The 17543-nt window shown below is 42.6% G+C and overlaps 1 protein-coding gene across 7 annotated transcripts in view; it reads right to left on the reverse strand.

Moving 5' to 3' along the window:
• Nucleotides 1–17543, reverse strand: part of LOC140741086 (KAT8 regulatory NSL complex subunit 1-like) — a 174837-nt gene that overhangs the window by 136898 nt on the left and 20396 nt on the right. The window contains exon 1 of one of the 7 annotated variants that reach the window (XM_073070812.1): nucleotides 11831–12231. The exons of 4 other annotated variants lie outside the window; for them this stretch is intronic. The gene's annotated coding sequence lies outside the window, so the exon portion shown is untranslated. Of the gene's footprint in view, nucleotides 1–11197; nucleotides 11727–11768; nucleotides 12232–17543 lie in introns of those variants that run through there. 2 more of the 7 variants (XM_073070810.1, XM_073070811.1) reach the window with 2 other exon arrangements.

Raw genomic sequence — 17543 nt, forward strand, 5'->3', positions numbered from 1 at the left:
CAAGCATGACACTTTCTTCACTACCATGCCAACTTGTATCGCCATTTTCAGAGAAACATGTACCTGCACCCTGGAATCTATTGAACACTACTGAAGAGGTTCAATCTTATTTGCTCTGTCATGTGGCATGGAAACTTGCTCTGCAGCTCACCAAGTCCATGTCTACCATCAAGTACCTATTTTGCAATTGTATTCCCTCTATTTCCTCCTCAGATTTTACTCACCATAAATAGGCTAGGGTCAATTTACAGTGGCCAATTACCTCACAACCTGCATGTCCTTGGGATGCGGTGGGGGAGCGTTGGAATCAGAACACCCGAAGGAAATCCACATCCTCACAGGGAGAACTTGAAAACTACTGATAGCACCAGAATTTGAGACTGAAGCAGGCCACTGCAGCTTCGAGATAGCAGCTGCACTTGTTGCACCACAGCAGCACTTTAAGGTGTCTCTGAGAAGTCCCTTAACATTGAGAATGACTTCTGTCTACTCATCTTCCGTCCCCCCCCCCCCCCAATTAACTTCTGATGCACTTAAATTAGGCCATATGTAGGAACTGCAGACCCTTCTGCAGACAAGGGAAGTGGTGGGTCATTTGTAAGGTAGTGCCCTTCCAATGCATGGCCTCAAGGCTCTCAAACTATCCCACATGTTGTGTCTCCATTTTGAGTTCTCATAAGCCAGAAGCTCTCATGAGTAAGAATAATACATTTAATCAGGGAAAATCTTTCAATCATTTTCTTTGTTAGCCTGGCAGTGTTAACATGGCAAAGAATGGAACAGAGTGACATTTCATAGTGTGTGGTATCGGACTTCAAATATTATGGCCTGTCCAGTATAACCAAATAAAAGTGTCCAAGAACTCAATCTTGGAAACTCAGAGCCTCCTGGGAATTACAGGACACTGGAAACACAACAGAAACACTGTTCCCTTTAAATATCACATGGACAAATAGGGTTGAGTGAAGGCAGATTGAACAATGGCTTCAAAATTGCCCAATTCGAAAACCAATAAATAAATCAAGCCCATAAAACATGCACATGAATTCATCAAAAAAAAACTCTTAAAAAAAACACTAATCTGTAAGTGGACAGCATTATGACAAAATATCTATAATTAACCAAGAAAGCAAACAATCCATCAATAGCTTCAGCTAGTTTGACATAAAAATTCTAGACTGGCTCACTAATCATTTGTGGAAGTAACAAAGAGTAGCAAAAAGAAATTAAACAGGTCTGAAGTATTCCTGAGGGCAAAATTTCTGCATAATTCAAACATCCCAAAGTATTGTCAATGCACACAAGCACAGCAACTACTCTGCACTGAAAGTGCCAGGAAGTTTTTGCTAGCAACAGTCAAGAGCAACTTATGTAACAACTTAGACAAGAATTTGTATCTATGTTACCAGGACTTGAAGACCCAAATTCTTGGGAAAGGTTGAATAGGTTAGGAAGTTATTCCCTAGAGTGGAGGAGTATGAGGGAAGATTTGATAGAGGTATACAAAATATTGAGGGGCATAGATAGGGTAAATGCAAGCAGGCTTTTTCCACTGAAATTGGGTAAGATGGAAACTAGAAGTACAGTAATGGGTTACGGATGAAAGGTGAAATGTTTAAGGTGAACCTGAGGAGAAACATGTTAACTGATGGTGGTGAATGTGTGGAATGAGCTGCCAGCAGAAGTGGTGGGTTCTGGTTTGTTTTCAACACTTAAGAGAAAATTGGATAGGTACATGGATGGGAGGGGTATAGAAGGCTATGATCCAGGAGCAGCTCGTTGGGACTAGGGAGATTAATAATTTGGCATGGGCAAGTTGGGCTGAAGGGCCTGATTCTGCGCTATAGTTTTCAATGATGGGACTAATTAATCTGATAATACTACACAAAAATGTCAATTTATGTTTAAATGCAAACCAGAGTTCAAAGCTACACCTGAATCAACCCACTGTGCTCTTCTGAACCAAGTAACTAAATTCTACATTCCAAACCCAATTGAGATAGAGTATCAACTTCATTTTTCTATCACAATGAAGTTCATCCAATCAATGTTATTTAACTTCTCAAAACTGGCCTGCTTTAGACACTACCTGTGTTGAATCGTGCCCTATCTTCAGCCTCTGGCTTCCCGAAGTTAACAATTTTGTACTTTGCAAACACTAAGCTCCTCCCCTCAGATGAACTTGCTCAAAAGTACTTCAACTCTTTGGAAAACAGCTTTATTGTGCAGAGCAGAAAAGCACAGCAAATTGAACAAGTGAAGATTTGAAACAAAATGGACAAAAAAAACTGCACAAGAAGCATAAAGATGTCTGAGCATCTTCTGTTTGTAATTTAGAGTGATTTTCAAAGCTAGAGCTGCATTACTCCACAAGGCAGAACCCTTGAGGTACAATAGCAGATACTCTGACAGATCAGAAAATGATTTTTGGATTCAGTTTCATAATACTGGTTCATTGCTCCATGTACAGTATAAGCTTTATTTGGATGCTATCCAGACTGATCATTCCTTATGTAATTACATTGAGATAATAAAAAGAAAAACAGATTGCAGGATACAGTGAAAGTGCCAGTGGACAAATAAAGTGAAAGGACCTTGATAAGGTAAACTGGGAGATCAAGAGCCTAAGAAGTCTATTCAAGAGTCTGACAGCAATGTCCCCAATTCTGTTGGCAGGTGCTCGAACTTTTTCTGTGTTTGCCTGGCAGGAAAGGAGAGAAGAGATAGGAGGACTGGAGTGGGAGGGGTCTTTGATTATGTTGGCTGCTTTCCCAAGGCAGCAAGATGTGTAAATGGAGTCAATGAAAAGGAAAGTGCTTTGCATGATGGACTAGACTGTGTTAACAACTCTGCAATTTCTTGGGCAGAGTAGTTGCCATACCAAATGCACAAATATAGCAGATCAGAAGAAAAAATCTAGACAGGTGGCCCTGCATTACAGTTGCTCAGGTTACAGAAATACTTCCTTACAGAATTCACAAATCACCACTTAGTAATGACTTAAGGAATAAAATTTATTCAGAGACATTGTGAATAAATATGTCAATGCTTTTTTAACTTGCATTCCTTGATAAACACTTAGATGACATCCTCATGTTGTGGAAAATTGTGATACAGCCCATCTCCTCAGAACACAACCCCATAACACTGGGGTCATCTGTATTGTGAATTACAATTATGAGTTGTCAGACTGCAAGATGTTGCAAAATAGATATTGAAGGAAAAAGAAAATGCCTCCCCCCCCCCCCCCCCACCCCGAGTGCTGAGAATGCTGGTAGCCTGCATTGATTAGTATGGAGTCAAAAACCAAATTCAGGGTCCAGAAACTTTGGAAGAACTGATGGCAAGAGGAATGAGCTGAGGGAGAGCAGAATATTACTGCTTCCTTGCTTCCCCCCCCCCCACCCCCACACACACAAATATTCCACTACAAAGTGTGCTGGTTCTCAATATCCATTAACACTTACTTGATCCATAAAGCTAAAAGGTGTGGAATGAATACTGAACTGTATAGCATTAGATTGATGACAACTGTCCAGAAGAGGATGGAACAGAATTGGGCCATTTGGCTCATTGAGTCTGCTCTGCAATTTTATTATGGCTGATCTCTTTCCCTCCCAGCTCCATCTCCTGCCTTTCATGCCTAGCTAATCAAGAACCTAATATACCTAATGACTTAGCCCCTGTTAACTGTCAAAGGTAGTGCTGCAAGTAATATGAAATAATAAGTTTCAGGAGCTCGATAGATCCTTAGCTTTGCAGTATTAATTTATGGTATTAAGTTCTGCCAATAGAGATATGCCCTGTCCAGTATCCAAAGCAAAACATGCAGATGCCAAGAAAAAGAAATGTTTCAAGTCATACAGCTGAGAAACAGGCCCTTTAGCCCGATTTGCTCATTCCCATCTAAGCTCGTGCCATTTACCCATCATGGCCAATATCCCTCACCTTTCCTGTCCACGCACCTTTCAAATGTTGATTTGTCTTGCTAGCATCTTGTACCAATGCAACATAACATCCCAACTTCCACATTCAATGCCCTGAATGACAAAGGTCAATGTGCCTAAGGCCTCCTTCACCACCTGTGACACCACTTTCAGAGCCATGTACTTGTACTCCTAGATCCCTCTGCCCTACAACACTCCCCAGAGCCCAACTGTTTACTGTGAAAATTTTGTACCCATTTGCCATCCTTAGCCCACTTTCCTAACTGATTAAGTTTCCTGTCTATTCTGATAAGCTTTAAAGGCACCACCTACTTTGGTGTCATCTGCAAACTTACTAATTACGCCTTGTACCTTTTCATCTAGATTATTGATATAGATGACAAATGCAATGTGCCAATGCTGACCCTGAGGAATGTTGAGTCACAGGTCTCCAATTTGCAAAACAATCTGCCACTATTACCCTCTGCTATCCATCAACAAGCTCTTCTCGTATGCTCAGTTCACGAGTTCTCTTGGATTGCATGCAACCTAACCTTCCAAAGCTGCCTACCATGCAAAACCTTATCAAATGGCTTACTGAAATACAAAAAGATCCCTGTTATCATTGAATTTTTGTTTGAGGTCAATCAAACCTGAGCGACATGATCTCCCAGTCATGCTGAATATCCCTAATCAACCCATCTTTCCAGATATATGTATTAATTATCCTCCAGAATTTTCTCCAGTAACTTCCCTACCACATATTAAGCTTACTGGTTGATAGGTCCCAGGTTTTTGTTTCCAGCCCTCAAACAAAAGTCCATTAGCCCTCCCATCTTCTGGCACTTCAGTCGTCATTAATGATGATGCACATATCTCAGCCAGGGCTCCTGCAATTTACTCTCCAGCTTGCCAGTGTTTTTACATCTACCTGATCAGGCCCTGGAGATTTATCTATCTTCACATGTTTTAAGACAGCCAATGCCACATTTGCTGTGATGTGGATTATTTCTGACATCCCAAAGGAAGTCAAAAACATAAAAGCCAATGAAAGGGCATAAAATAGAACCAAAAAAATTGGGAAGTTGGATTGGGAGGCTTTTAAAATCAAAAGGCAACTAAAAAAGCCCTGAGGGAAAAGATGGAATATGAAGGTAAGCTAGCCAATAATATAAAAGACACCGAAACCCTTTTTTCAGAAAGAGAGGTAAGAGTAGATATCAGACAGCTGGAGAGGTAGTAACGGGGGACAAGGAAATGGCAGACAAACTAAGTAAGTATTTTGTATCCGTCTTCACTGTGGAAAACACTAGCAGTATGCAGTAAGTTCAAGATTGTCAGGGGGCAGAAATGAGTGCAGCTGCTATTACTAAGGGGAAGGTCTGAAGGTAAATAAAATCACCCAGATCAGATGGACTCCATCCCAGGGTTCTGAAAGAGGTAGCTGAAGAGATTGTGGATGCACTAGTAGTGATCTTTCAAGAATCACCCAATTCTGATATGGTTCTGGAGGACTAGAAAATTGCAAATGTCACTCCACTCTTTAAGGAGGGAGGAAGGCAAAGGACAGGACATTATAGGCCATTTAGCCTGACCTCAGTGGTTGAGAAAATGTTGAAGTCAATTGTTAAGGATGATGTCTTGGGGTACTTCGAGACACAGGCAAAATAGGCCAAAGCAAGTATGGTCTCCTTAAGGGAAAAGCTTGCCTGACAAATATAGAAACAGAAAACCTACAGCACAATACAGGCCCTTCGGCCCACAAAGCTGTGCCGAACATGTCCTTACCTTAGAAATTACCAAGGGCTACCCATAGCCCTCTATTTTTCTGAGCTCCATGTACCTGTCCAGGAGGCTGTTAAAAGATCATATCCACCTCCACCACCATCGGTGGTGGGTGCAGATGCTTTTTTTTTGCCGGTGGGGGAGGAAACTTTGGGGTTCTAACATTTTAACTGTCATTCATTCTTCGGGGGCACTCCTCTGTTTTCGTGAGTCTCTTAAAAGACCCTATCGTTTCCGCCTCCGGCAGCCCATTCCATGCACTCACCGCGTAAAAAACTTACCCCTGACATCTCCTCTGTACCTACTTCCAACCACCTTAAAACTGTGCCCTCTCATGTTAGCCATTTCAGCCCGGGTAAAAAGCCTCTGACTATCCACATGATCAATGCCTCTCATCATCTTAAACACATCTATCAGGTTACCTCTCATCCTCCGTCACTCCAAGCAGAAAAGGCCGAATTCACTCAAACTATTCTCATCAGGCATGCTCCCCAATCCAGGCAACGTCCTTGTAAATCTCCTCTGCATCCTTTCTATGGCTTCCACATCCTTCCTATAGTGAGGCGACCAGAACTGAGCACAGTACTCCAAGTGGGCTCTGACCAGGGTCCTATATAGCTGCAACATTACCTCTCAGCTCCTAAACTTAACCCCATGACTGATGAAGGCCAATGCACTGTATGCTTTAACCACAGAGTCAACCTGTGCAGCAACTTTGAGCATCCAATAAACTGAGACCCCAAGATCCCTCTGATCCTCCACGCTGCCAAGAGTCTTACCATTAATACTATATTCTGCCATCATATTTGACCTACCTAAATGAACCACCTCACACTTATCTGGGTTGAACTCCATCTGCCACTTCTCAGCCCAGTTTTGCATCCTACCAGCCTTCCAGACTATCCACAGCACCTCCAACCTTTACTAACCCATCCTTCCACTTCTTCATCCAGGTCATTTATAAAATTCACAAATAGTGGTGGTCCCAGGACAGATCCCTGAGGCACACCAATGGTGACCGACCTCCATGCAGATATGTTGGAATTCATTGAGGAAATAACAAGCAAATAACAAGCAAGAATCGGTGGATGTTGTATCCTTGGATGTTCAGAAGACCTCTGACAAGGTGTCACACATGAAGCAGCTTAACAAAAGCCTATGGTATTACAGGAATGATACTAGCACGGATATAGAGGATTGGCTGATCAGCAGGTAAAGAAAGGGAACAAAGGGAGCCATTTCTGGTTGGCTGCCAGTGATTAGTGGTGTTCCAAAGGGGTGTTAGGACTACCTTTTAGGTTGTATGCCAATGATTTGGATGACAGAATTGGTGGCTTGTGGTAAAGTTTGCTGACAATATGCAGATAAATATGACTTAGATTAGGAGAATCAGAAATGAATTGGCAAGTGGAATACAATGTCAGGAAGTATATGCTCATACACTTTGCTAGAAAGAATAAAGGCATAGACTATTTTCCAAATGGGCAGAAAATTCACAAATCTGAGATGCAAAGTAACTTAGGAGCCTGTGTGCATGACACCCTAAAGATTAACTTATAGGTTAAATCAATGGTGAGGAAGTACTCATTTCAAGAGAATGGAATATACAAGCAAAGCTGTAATGCTGAGGCTTTATAATGCACTGGTGAGGCCTTACTTGGGAGTATTGTGAGCAGTTTTGGGCCCCTTATCTCAGAAAGGAAGTGCTGAAACTGGAGAGGGTACAGAGAAGGTTCATGAGAATGAAAGGATCATTGTATGACGATTTGATAGCTCTGAACCTATACTTGCTGGAGTTTAGAAGAATTGGGGGGGGGGGGGGTCACCACACTGAAACCTGCCGATGTCGAAAGGCCAAGATAGAGTTGACATGCAGAGGATGTTTCCTACAGTTTGGGGGGGGGGGGGGGGTGGTGTTCTAGATCCAAAGGGCACAGCCTCAGAATAGAGGAATATCCATTTAAAATGGAGATGGGGAGATATTTATTTAGCCAGGTGGTGAACCTGGGGAATTTGTTGCCACAGGCAGCTGTGGAGGCAAGATCACTGGGTATACTTAAGGCAGAAGTGGATAGGTTCTTGATTAGTCAGGGCGTGAAAAGATGAGGGGAGAAGGCAGGAGGTTGGGGCTGAGAAGGAAAATAAATTAGCCAAGATAAAATGGTGAAACAGATCCAATGGATCAAATGGCCTAAGCTCCCATCTCTAATGGTCCTAATTTTGGGTTTTTTTTTTGTTTAAATGCACATCATGAACAGGTGAAAATGCAAAGTGCAGTACTTAAACTGTAGTTGTGTGGGATATTCAATTTGAATTACTGAACTCATTTTTCATTTATACTTGAGATATATGAATGAGAAAAAGAATGCTGTGAAGTGGCCTGGTGGTCAAGTATCACACCAATCAGATAATCGAACTGAATTAGAATATCAAACATATTTAATGATAGCAGGCTCAAAGTATGAATACCTAATCCTATTTCTACTAGTCATAGCTGAGCCCCAATTGTGCCCTCAGCTGATATTCAATGATGGCTTTGAAAGGAAGCCATCTTGCATTTCTCTTCTTTGATCCTGCAACTCAGTGAACACAGCAAAGTACAGTCCATACAACAATTAGTTGACAGTACCTTGTGGATAAAAATCAGGGCCCTTTTTCTCCTTTGCTCAAGTTATCTGGGGAAAGTTTTCATCTGGACAGTTGTGGACTAAACTAAGCAGTACTAATTTCATGGTGTTTTAACAACATTCTCACCAAGCTGAATCATGAAACACTGAAGTCCTCAGCAGTGGTCTTTCTCACCTCAAAAAAGTTAAATAAGAAAACAGCATCAGTAATATATTTAGAGTTGGCATTGTGGGCAGAAGGACTGTTTTCTGCTGTACTGGTCTGTTAACAATACAAATTATGAATGCAAAAAATCAGATTTCTCAAGTTAAATGGATTCTTAGGATGACAACAGGTATTTTTTTTATTATCAATCAGCACAAGAGAACACAGACATCTACAGCACATTAACCTACTCTAGAAACTGCCTAGAATTTCCCTAGCACATAGCCCTCTAATTTTTCTCAGTTCCATGTACCCATGCAAAAGTCTCTTAAAAGACCCAACTGTATCTGTTTTCAACCCCATCACTGGCAGTGCATTCCACATACCGTACCTACCACTATACTCTGCGAAAAACTTACCCCTGCCATCCCCACAGCACCTACTTCCAAGCACCTTAAAACTATATGCCCCCTCACGTTAGCCATTTCAGCTCTGGGAAAAAGCCTCTGGCTATCCACACGATCAATGTCTCTATCTGCATCTATGGATGACAGGAGCATGCTGTCAAGCCAAAGTTGCTGATGAAACAAAGGCAGGCAAGACATGAGAAATCAAGATATTGAATGGATATGAACAGACTAAATCAGTGGGCAAGAGACTAGATCGAGTACAATGTTGGGAAATGAGTTTTTCTTCTTTGGAAAGAAGAATGAAAAACGTTTTATTTTAATATAGTGAGACGAATTACTACAGTACAAAGGAATCTAGGAAAGCTAGGACAGGAAATAAAGGTTAGCATCTTGCTATAATGAATTAATTTATTGTATTGTTGGCCTTCATTGCAGATTTATATACAAACTTTGATGCAACAAGCATGGAAAAGACAGCAACTGAAACACTGCAAACATTTATGGATGTGCTTGCATTGAGGCTACAGCAGAAAACATTCACAATGTTGATTACCATTATGAAATAACTGATCTATGGAGAAAGGATTGAAGTACTAAAAGATAAAAGATCTTTTAAAAACATTTAAGATTCTGGTGGGAAATTTACAGGGTCAATGTCAACAGCATACGTCCAATTGTGGGATTATCAGAAGGACAGCTTCAGAGGAAAGGGATGTCCATTTATGTCAGAGTGGTTGAGAAATTTCCTGGCATTCACAATCAGATGTCTGTGGAGGTCATCATGAATATATTCATTATCAAGACCAATACAACGGCATCATTTTATATGGCGAGGAGTGGAAAAGTGAGAGTGGGCAATTTTAACCATGCTCTTAATACAATCCAATCAGCCCAACTCACTTTTCTTAATATCACCTCTGTCTTTATGTTCAAGTTGTCACATGGTTAGGATTACATACTTGCAATGCTTTTCAACCACTATCAGCCCAAAACCCAGTTTAAAACCAAAGCAAGATCAAAATGTTAGCTCATCACACCCAAACATTTAAAGGAGGAAACCTGAACACAGGTGACATAAGAATCAAGCTCCCTTCCAGAACAATTGGGCCAACCTATGCAACTAATAGAAAAATAACAGAACCATATCTATATTAAACAAGAGTGTACCCAAAGCATCAGATAAGAATCTGCACAAAACTCACTGCAGCATCTCTAGCTGAAACGGGCGAAGTTTAACTTTATTTTAAATAATCACCAAATTATTTTATTTGTGGTGCCTTACACACACTGGTGGGTCTTCATCAGACACTGATGTCCAATAAGTTTTGGTAGCCACCTTCCCCCAAGCACCAACATTCCTTTTTCATGGAATGCATCAGCACACAATCTGCAGGCATCTTCACACACAATTCATTGATATCAATCACAAATTCCAAATCTGGCCTTGCTCTGTGCAAAACATTTAATTAAAAATAATAACCCCAAAGGACCAACTTCAACTAATGATTACAGCAATATCACCATTTCAAAATGATCAGTTAGTGGAAAGTATTCTATTTCTCCACAAAATTTACTTATGGCTAATTGTTTACTCAAATTCCTGTGATCTAAATTTGACATTAAAAAGTAGGGCAAAAAAAACAGTACTTGTGGTTCGGTTAATCATTTCAGCCAAAACAATGAACTGAAGTTCCCTAGAGCCAGTCTAGAAGTGGTCTCACGAGACATTTATTTCACAACTAGGAAAAAATATTTCAAGCAATATAAAACAAGGATGGAAGATTAATAGGAACAAAATTAAAGGTTGAACCAAGATTCACACTTATGAAGCTTTAGCTATACTCAACAAATTCAAACAAGAGACCATAGCAGCTGAGAAACTCTAACATGTTTGTATGATATATTAATTCACTTTTAAATGTACTTAATAGAAATCCGAAAATGACCAGAAAATAATCGAAATGGACAAGGCTATTTGCTTCAGACCATCAGTATAAGCTGAAGAAAGGGTGGCACTCGAAAACGGATAACGAATTTCTGAAATCTGGGGAGGCCTGAACCATTATCACAAGTTTCCATGCAACTAAAATATTAACCAAACTACAAACACCCAAAACCCACTTTGTAAAAAGATATTTATTAAAATAAAGCTGCTACACGCTCAAACGTCAACTTCCTGTCTGAAGTCAGCCACTGGCAGCACCTAAACATAAATATAGGAGTTATAAGGAAATTTCAAGACTAAGCTTCACAGAAATGGTAATTATTGACGCCAGTCGACTCAACATTTGACTTGCTGTTTACCTTCAAATCGCAAGCTGAAGGCGCATTGTGAAGCCCTGTATAGATTTCACTGGATGTTTACTGAACAGGACGGGATGGAAGCACCACACGCTGCAGAATACGGGATTACTCTCGCGGGCAGCCAAGGGGGAGAGAGAAGTCTGCTTGCAGAGTACTTAACTACACGGGGAGTTGGAGCACACAAAGGAACCCACAAAAACGTTTTACTGATGACTACCAGACACCCCTGGGATAGGAGTAGTGAGCGGCGGACTCGGTCAGCACATGGTGCAAGGGCAGGGCACGGCACCACCCGAGTGCTTGGAGGTTTGGGACTCGGCGCCCATCACGTGCCGGCCCCACGGTATGTAACCGGCCGCAACAATGAGGCTGGCGATCGGCCCAACGTCCGGTTCCACTCGGCTCGCCAACTGCGCCACGGCGACGGAATGCGGGGTGGGGGCGGGACAGGAGGAGCGAGTCGGGCTCGGTGCCCGCCCGCCAACTGCACAAAGCGGCGCCACGTGAGGGCCCAATAGTCTGTCCGCCCCGGCCCACCCCCGTATCAGAACCCCAAAGCGCGCCCACTCACCGCACGTGATGTGGCCCGGGCCCAGCCTGGGCCTCGGCCAAAACTGCCACCGCTTCACACACCTGCCGGTCCGACGCAACACCGAGAATGGCAGCGCGCTCGTCCTCGGCGCCGCCGGAAGCTCTTGCCCCGAATTTGAATGCCCAACCCCCCCTGCCGCGCCAAGTCCACTACCCCCGGCAGGCCGCGGCGAGAAGGCGGCTGCAGGCCTTCAACTTCCGCCTGACGGCGCCTTTCATTGACAGCAGCGCAGTAAGATGGCGGACGGGCCCAGCGCTGCTCGCTGACAGGGTGCAGCCTTCCCCCCGACAACAATGCAAGAGAGCCGCGGCAGCGCCGCATTGGCCTGCCCAACCGCTGCGTGGCAGTAGAGAGCGCGCGCCGCATCCGCCCGCCCCTATCCGTTACTCATTGCGCAATCGCGCATACATAACCTGTAATCCGACTACAGCTCCCGGCCGCCTCCGCGGTGTGCGACGCCCATTGGCCGCAGCACTGCATGGCGCCATTCTGGGGTGGAGCCCGCCTGGCGCACTCCCCTCCCATCAGCACAGCAAAGACAGCGCAGTACACAGCTGCGTTCCCAGGCTAAAAGCAAAATTTCACCCCAACTCAATAACGTGATTTTATGAACCGAGAGGGGAGGGGAGGGGAGGGGAGGGGAGGGGTGGGGTGGGGGGCATTTCAGTCAGTGATTAAGTGGGCACAGGATTACACAGCTGCGAAAAAAAATCAACATGAGATGTTAATTGTGTCTCTCAAGTCTCCTGTTTATATAAACCTATCGGATCCAGGTCGACAGAAGGATCCCTATTGCCCTCGATTTTGCTTTAGCTCCGGAATTTATTCTTCAACGTCAACTCTTTTTGCACCTATTATTACTAAGTTAACATTAAAGGATAATTTATGGTAGCCAAATTACCTACCGACACATTGATATATTTCCAGCTTTTCTCATGTCTAAGTGCACGTAATTCGAGGCAGTGCAGTTGGCTCTGCTTCCTCTTTCAGAGGAGGAATCCATACCAGTCTGACCCATATGTTACTCCAGATTCGCCAAACTGGTTGACTTTTAAATGTCCTTGAAATGGAGGAGCAAGCCTGCCTTTGCTATGTTTACTCATATAAGGAATATAATCAGCCCAATCAACCAATTTTGCTAATTCTGATATGACAACATTGCTCCCAGCACAATTAATCTGGCTAAATCTCTACACAAACATCAGGGGACCAATGTTGCAAGAATTGCTTCACTGGCTGTGTGTCAGCTTCTCACTGTCATTCTTACAGAAATATACCTTACAGACAATATGCCATCACAATCCTACAGGCAGGATTGAATCACTAATAGGTACAGTGTGGTCAATAGTTCAAATTGTTATTCAACCCTATACATGTATAGAAGAAAATAGAATAGCACTCCTCCGAAGTCAAGGTGCAAAACACAGTACAGGCAGTCACACATAGCACAGCACAAAAACTCACAATAGCACAGTCACAAAAATAATATTAATCATAGCTAACAGATCAGATTAAAGCTCTGCAATACTGCCACATATAGTTGTGAACGGCGGTGAGCAATTAAGCAAATTACATCCCTATCCTCAAAAATGGCACAAAGTGCAAAAGGTAATGTTGAAGCCTGTGTAACCATGTTCAGCCAGAAATACCAACTGAATTTCTCAAGTTTCTTTGTGAAATCCCAAGCCTCACAAAATCAGTCTTCAACCAATTTGATTTGCAAGGCAATATCAAAAAATGGCTGAGCTCATTGGATACAGTTTCAACCGACTGGATCGGAAAACACGCCAGTTATCGAAATGAATATCTCTGCTTCAGAACAGGTAGTGCCTCCAGCCAAGCTGTTCCAGTGCAATTACAACACTGGAATCTACTTGACAATGTGCAACATTACCTCGTTTTATCGAGCAGGACAAATCCAATCTGCCTAATGATTCTGCTCTCAATCATCAGCAAAGTGGTGGAAGCCAACAGCCACAGTGATATCAAGCAGCACTTACTAACCAAAGCCTCGTTTTCACTTCATAATTTCCCTGAATTTACACACACAGTCCTGGTCCAAATGTTGACTAGAAGCTCAACTGGATGAGCCAAATAATGACAGTACAGTGACAACAGGTCAGGCGTTGGGCAATCTTACCTTCCTATTGCCCAAAGCTAGTTCCAGCAATGGCCCATTGGGGTGTAGCCCTGAGCCTCACACTTTAACACTGCTTGAACTGACCTGCCCAACAATAGCAATCCAACATTACAAGATCACCAATGCAAGGTAATGTTTTAACCCAAAGTGCAAAGTTACCCACTTGTAAGCATTCAGAAGAAGGAGCAAAATGACTCAAATATATCAGTGGAAGGCACTGTGGGGGGTGTAAGTGCAGTCCAATCGACATTGATGAAATCAACTCATCTTTTCTTCAAACAGTAACCACTTCATCCCAGAATGAGCCTTCTCTGAGTTGCCTCCACTCAATTACAGTTTCATCATTAAACTCCAATCATCTTTGCAATAAAAAAGGGCATTTCAACCAACCGACTGGAATTAAAAAGCAAAAGAACACAGATGCTCAAAACAGAAAAAGTGGTGAAAAACGCACTGGAGTGCAGCTTCTGCCACCAGAATTTACAGTTCTGAAATCACGCAGTCCTTGCTCTGTTTTCAAACAATGGTACAACACAATTATGTCCTCAATCCTCTGGAACCACACTGTCACCAGTGGTGATTAAAACAATATACTCTGCACTTTCTTCCCTTGTGTATATTACCAGCATGGGATAATTCTCTGCGAGATGCTGAACTCTGTAATACTTCCATGATGAGCATTTCTCCTGTCCCACTCATTCTTCTTAATTATCATATTAGCATCCTTACCCTTGTGAATACATCAATGAAGTAACCCACGTCCTCTGCCGCACATACACACACATTACTTGAAATTCCAATTATTTTCTCAGTTAATCCCATGTACTTTATGTAGTTTTAAAACATCATTGGATTTTCATTGATTTTGTTTGAACATATTTTTTGCTGTCTCTCATTGCTTTCCTTATTTCTCTTTTAATTTCACTCTGACACTCTCTCCATGCTATCATCATTTTTGCTGAGTCATATGCCAACTGGGCAGGGTAGCCTTTTCAAGCATTACTTATCTGCGTGCTTTAGCAATGAAAACAGACACCAAGTTTCATTGCATGAGAAAGGATAGAGACATTGGAGCCAATCTTAACTTCATACTGACCTTTCAACCCCACCCCTCCCCAATTCACCATGCAGGAGAGAGGTCATCAGATAGTATCGGCAATTATCTATCTTTTTCTGCTTCTTCTCCAAGGATGGTGGATCCAAAAATCCACAACCATGGGACCAAACTGGAGACTTCCTGTATTATTGTATATTACTCAAAAACTTTCCTAACACTTATTTCATTTTTAACAGATTACACAGTAGTATAATAAATTTCCCAATGAACTTGGTAAGATTAAAGGGAGTAGGAAACATACAAGCACTCTGGACCCCAGCTCCAGCTGCCAATTTACCCATGTTTGGATAGGTACATGGATAGTAGGGGTATGGAAAGCTGTGGTCCCGGTGCAGGTCGATGGGAGTAGGCTTTTTAAATGGTTTTGGCATGGACTGGGTGGGCTGATGGGCCTGTTTCTGTGCTGTACTTCTCTATGACTCTATGTTTCTGTGCCAAACCCTGCTCTGGCTGCACACTGGCTCACAGCCGAAGCTGAGTTTCAAGACCCCTTCAGCCACTCACAGCCTGGATCCATGGCTAAATTCTGAACTGAGTGTACCAGATGCAAATCATCAGGATTTTTGAACAATGAGATGCAATAAAGTTTTACTACATTTACAGCACAGAAGCAGAGTGGTGGTGAGGAGATATTTACAAAACACTGAAATTTCTCAGCTGGGTGCAAGGACAGATCTGGTTGGCAACAGGCAAAGCAGAAAGTACACTGGCTTTATAACTCTGCACAGAGTGCAAAGTCACAGAAGTCATGATGAATTGCTATAAAAACACACAAAGAGCTAGAAATACAAGTGAATGGATTGTTTTTGGAAACCCAGAAAGGAACCTATGGGCCAAATGGCTGCCTTCCGCATCCACATTCAAATTGTTCCAGATCTCATCTTGTCTGCAAGTCAAAAATATCTCAATGGCTGAAGAACCCCTTTCACAATTTCAAGTACCTCTATCAGGGTCATTCCTCAAATCTTCTATTTTCAGGAGAAAAATGTGCTGGGCTAAATACTTCTCAAATGGCTATTGTCCTCCAGATCAGTGTAATCACCTCAATGCATTGTTTACCTATTTAATTATTAATAGGCCTTATTTTCTTAAATTACTCTTGCTTTTTATGAACTTGCAAAACACAGAATACAGGCCCTTCAGTCCATTGACGTCTATGCCAACCATAATAATCCCATGTGCATGGAAAATTGTGTTTACCCCTCCACTTCTGTCTGCTCACATGATGGTCCAAGAGCCTCACAAGTATCACTATCATGCCTGCTTCTACCATCTCTTCTGGCAGTGCATTGCAGACATCTACCTCTGTGTACAAACATAAAAACAAAATTCGCCTTACAAATCTCCTTTAAACATTCCCATTCTCACCTTAAACTATGCCCTCTAGTATTTGATATTTCCACCCCGGAAAATAGACACTGTCTATGGCGCTTACAATTTTATATACTTTTATCTGATCGCCCCTCAGCCTCCAATGCTCAGAGAAAGTTTGTCCATCCCTTACAGCTAATGCTCTCTAATTCAAGGAGTACCCTGGTGCACCATTCTGCAACCTCGCAAAGCCTCCACATCCTTCCTACAATGCGACAACCTGAATTAAACACAATACTCCAAATGTCACAGTCATTTAGCATGGAAATAGGCCCTTCAGCCCAACTAATCCATACCAAGATTTTCTTCTAAGCTCATCCATTTACCTGCATTTGACTCATATCCCACTGAAACTTACCTGTCCAGTTACCTTTTGAATGCTGCTAATGTACCTGCCTCACTCACCTCCCCTGACAATTCATTCCATAAACTAACTAGTCTCTGAGTTAAAAGAAAAGTTATTGCCCCTCAGGTTTCCATTAAACATGTAGGCCAGTCTCTCAGCAAAGAAAACAAGTGCCTTCTCAGAATGGAGATCAGGAGATCAGCGGAACGGGTGGGGGAGGGGGAATTGATATTAAAACTCCTAAAACTGAAAAAGGTGCCACCTCAGCACTGCAAGACTGCTTTGAAAGCACGGACAGGAGCATATTCAGGGAGCAGGCTACCTACGATCATCACCTCAAAATTGATGAATATGTGGGATTGGTGACTGGCTACATAGGAAAGTACATTGAGGATGTTACCATGATTAAACACTACACTGCCAAGGCAAACCAGAAACCATGGCTGACTGCAGAAATTTGTGCACAGCTTAGAGATCAGGATGCCGTCTTCAGATCAGGTCAGCCAGAGCCATGCTCTCCCATGCCATCAGGAAGGGAAAGTGAGAGTACTCACAGAAAATTTGTACACCAGGATGTTGTTCATTGACTTCAGCTCAGCAGTTAACACCATCATCCCTCAGAGGCTGGTAGGTAAACTGTCCTCATTGGGATTCAACACCCCTCTCTGTAACTGGATCTTGGACTTCTTGATGGAGAGACCCCTGTCAGTCATAGTTGGCAATAACATCTCAAGCTCCATCGTGCTGAACACTGATGCCTCCCCCCAGGGTTGTGTTCAA

Source organism: Hemitrygon akajei, chromosome 18 (genome assembly GCF_048418815.1).
Source record: "Hemitrygon akajei chromosome 18, sHemAka1.3, whole genome shotgun sequence".
Taxonomy (NCBI): domain Eukaryota; kingdom Metazoa; phylum Chordata; class Chondrichthyes; order Myliobatiformes; family Dasyatidae; genus Hemitrygon; species Hemitrygon akajei.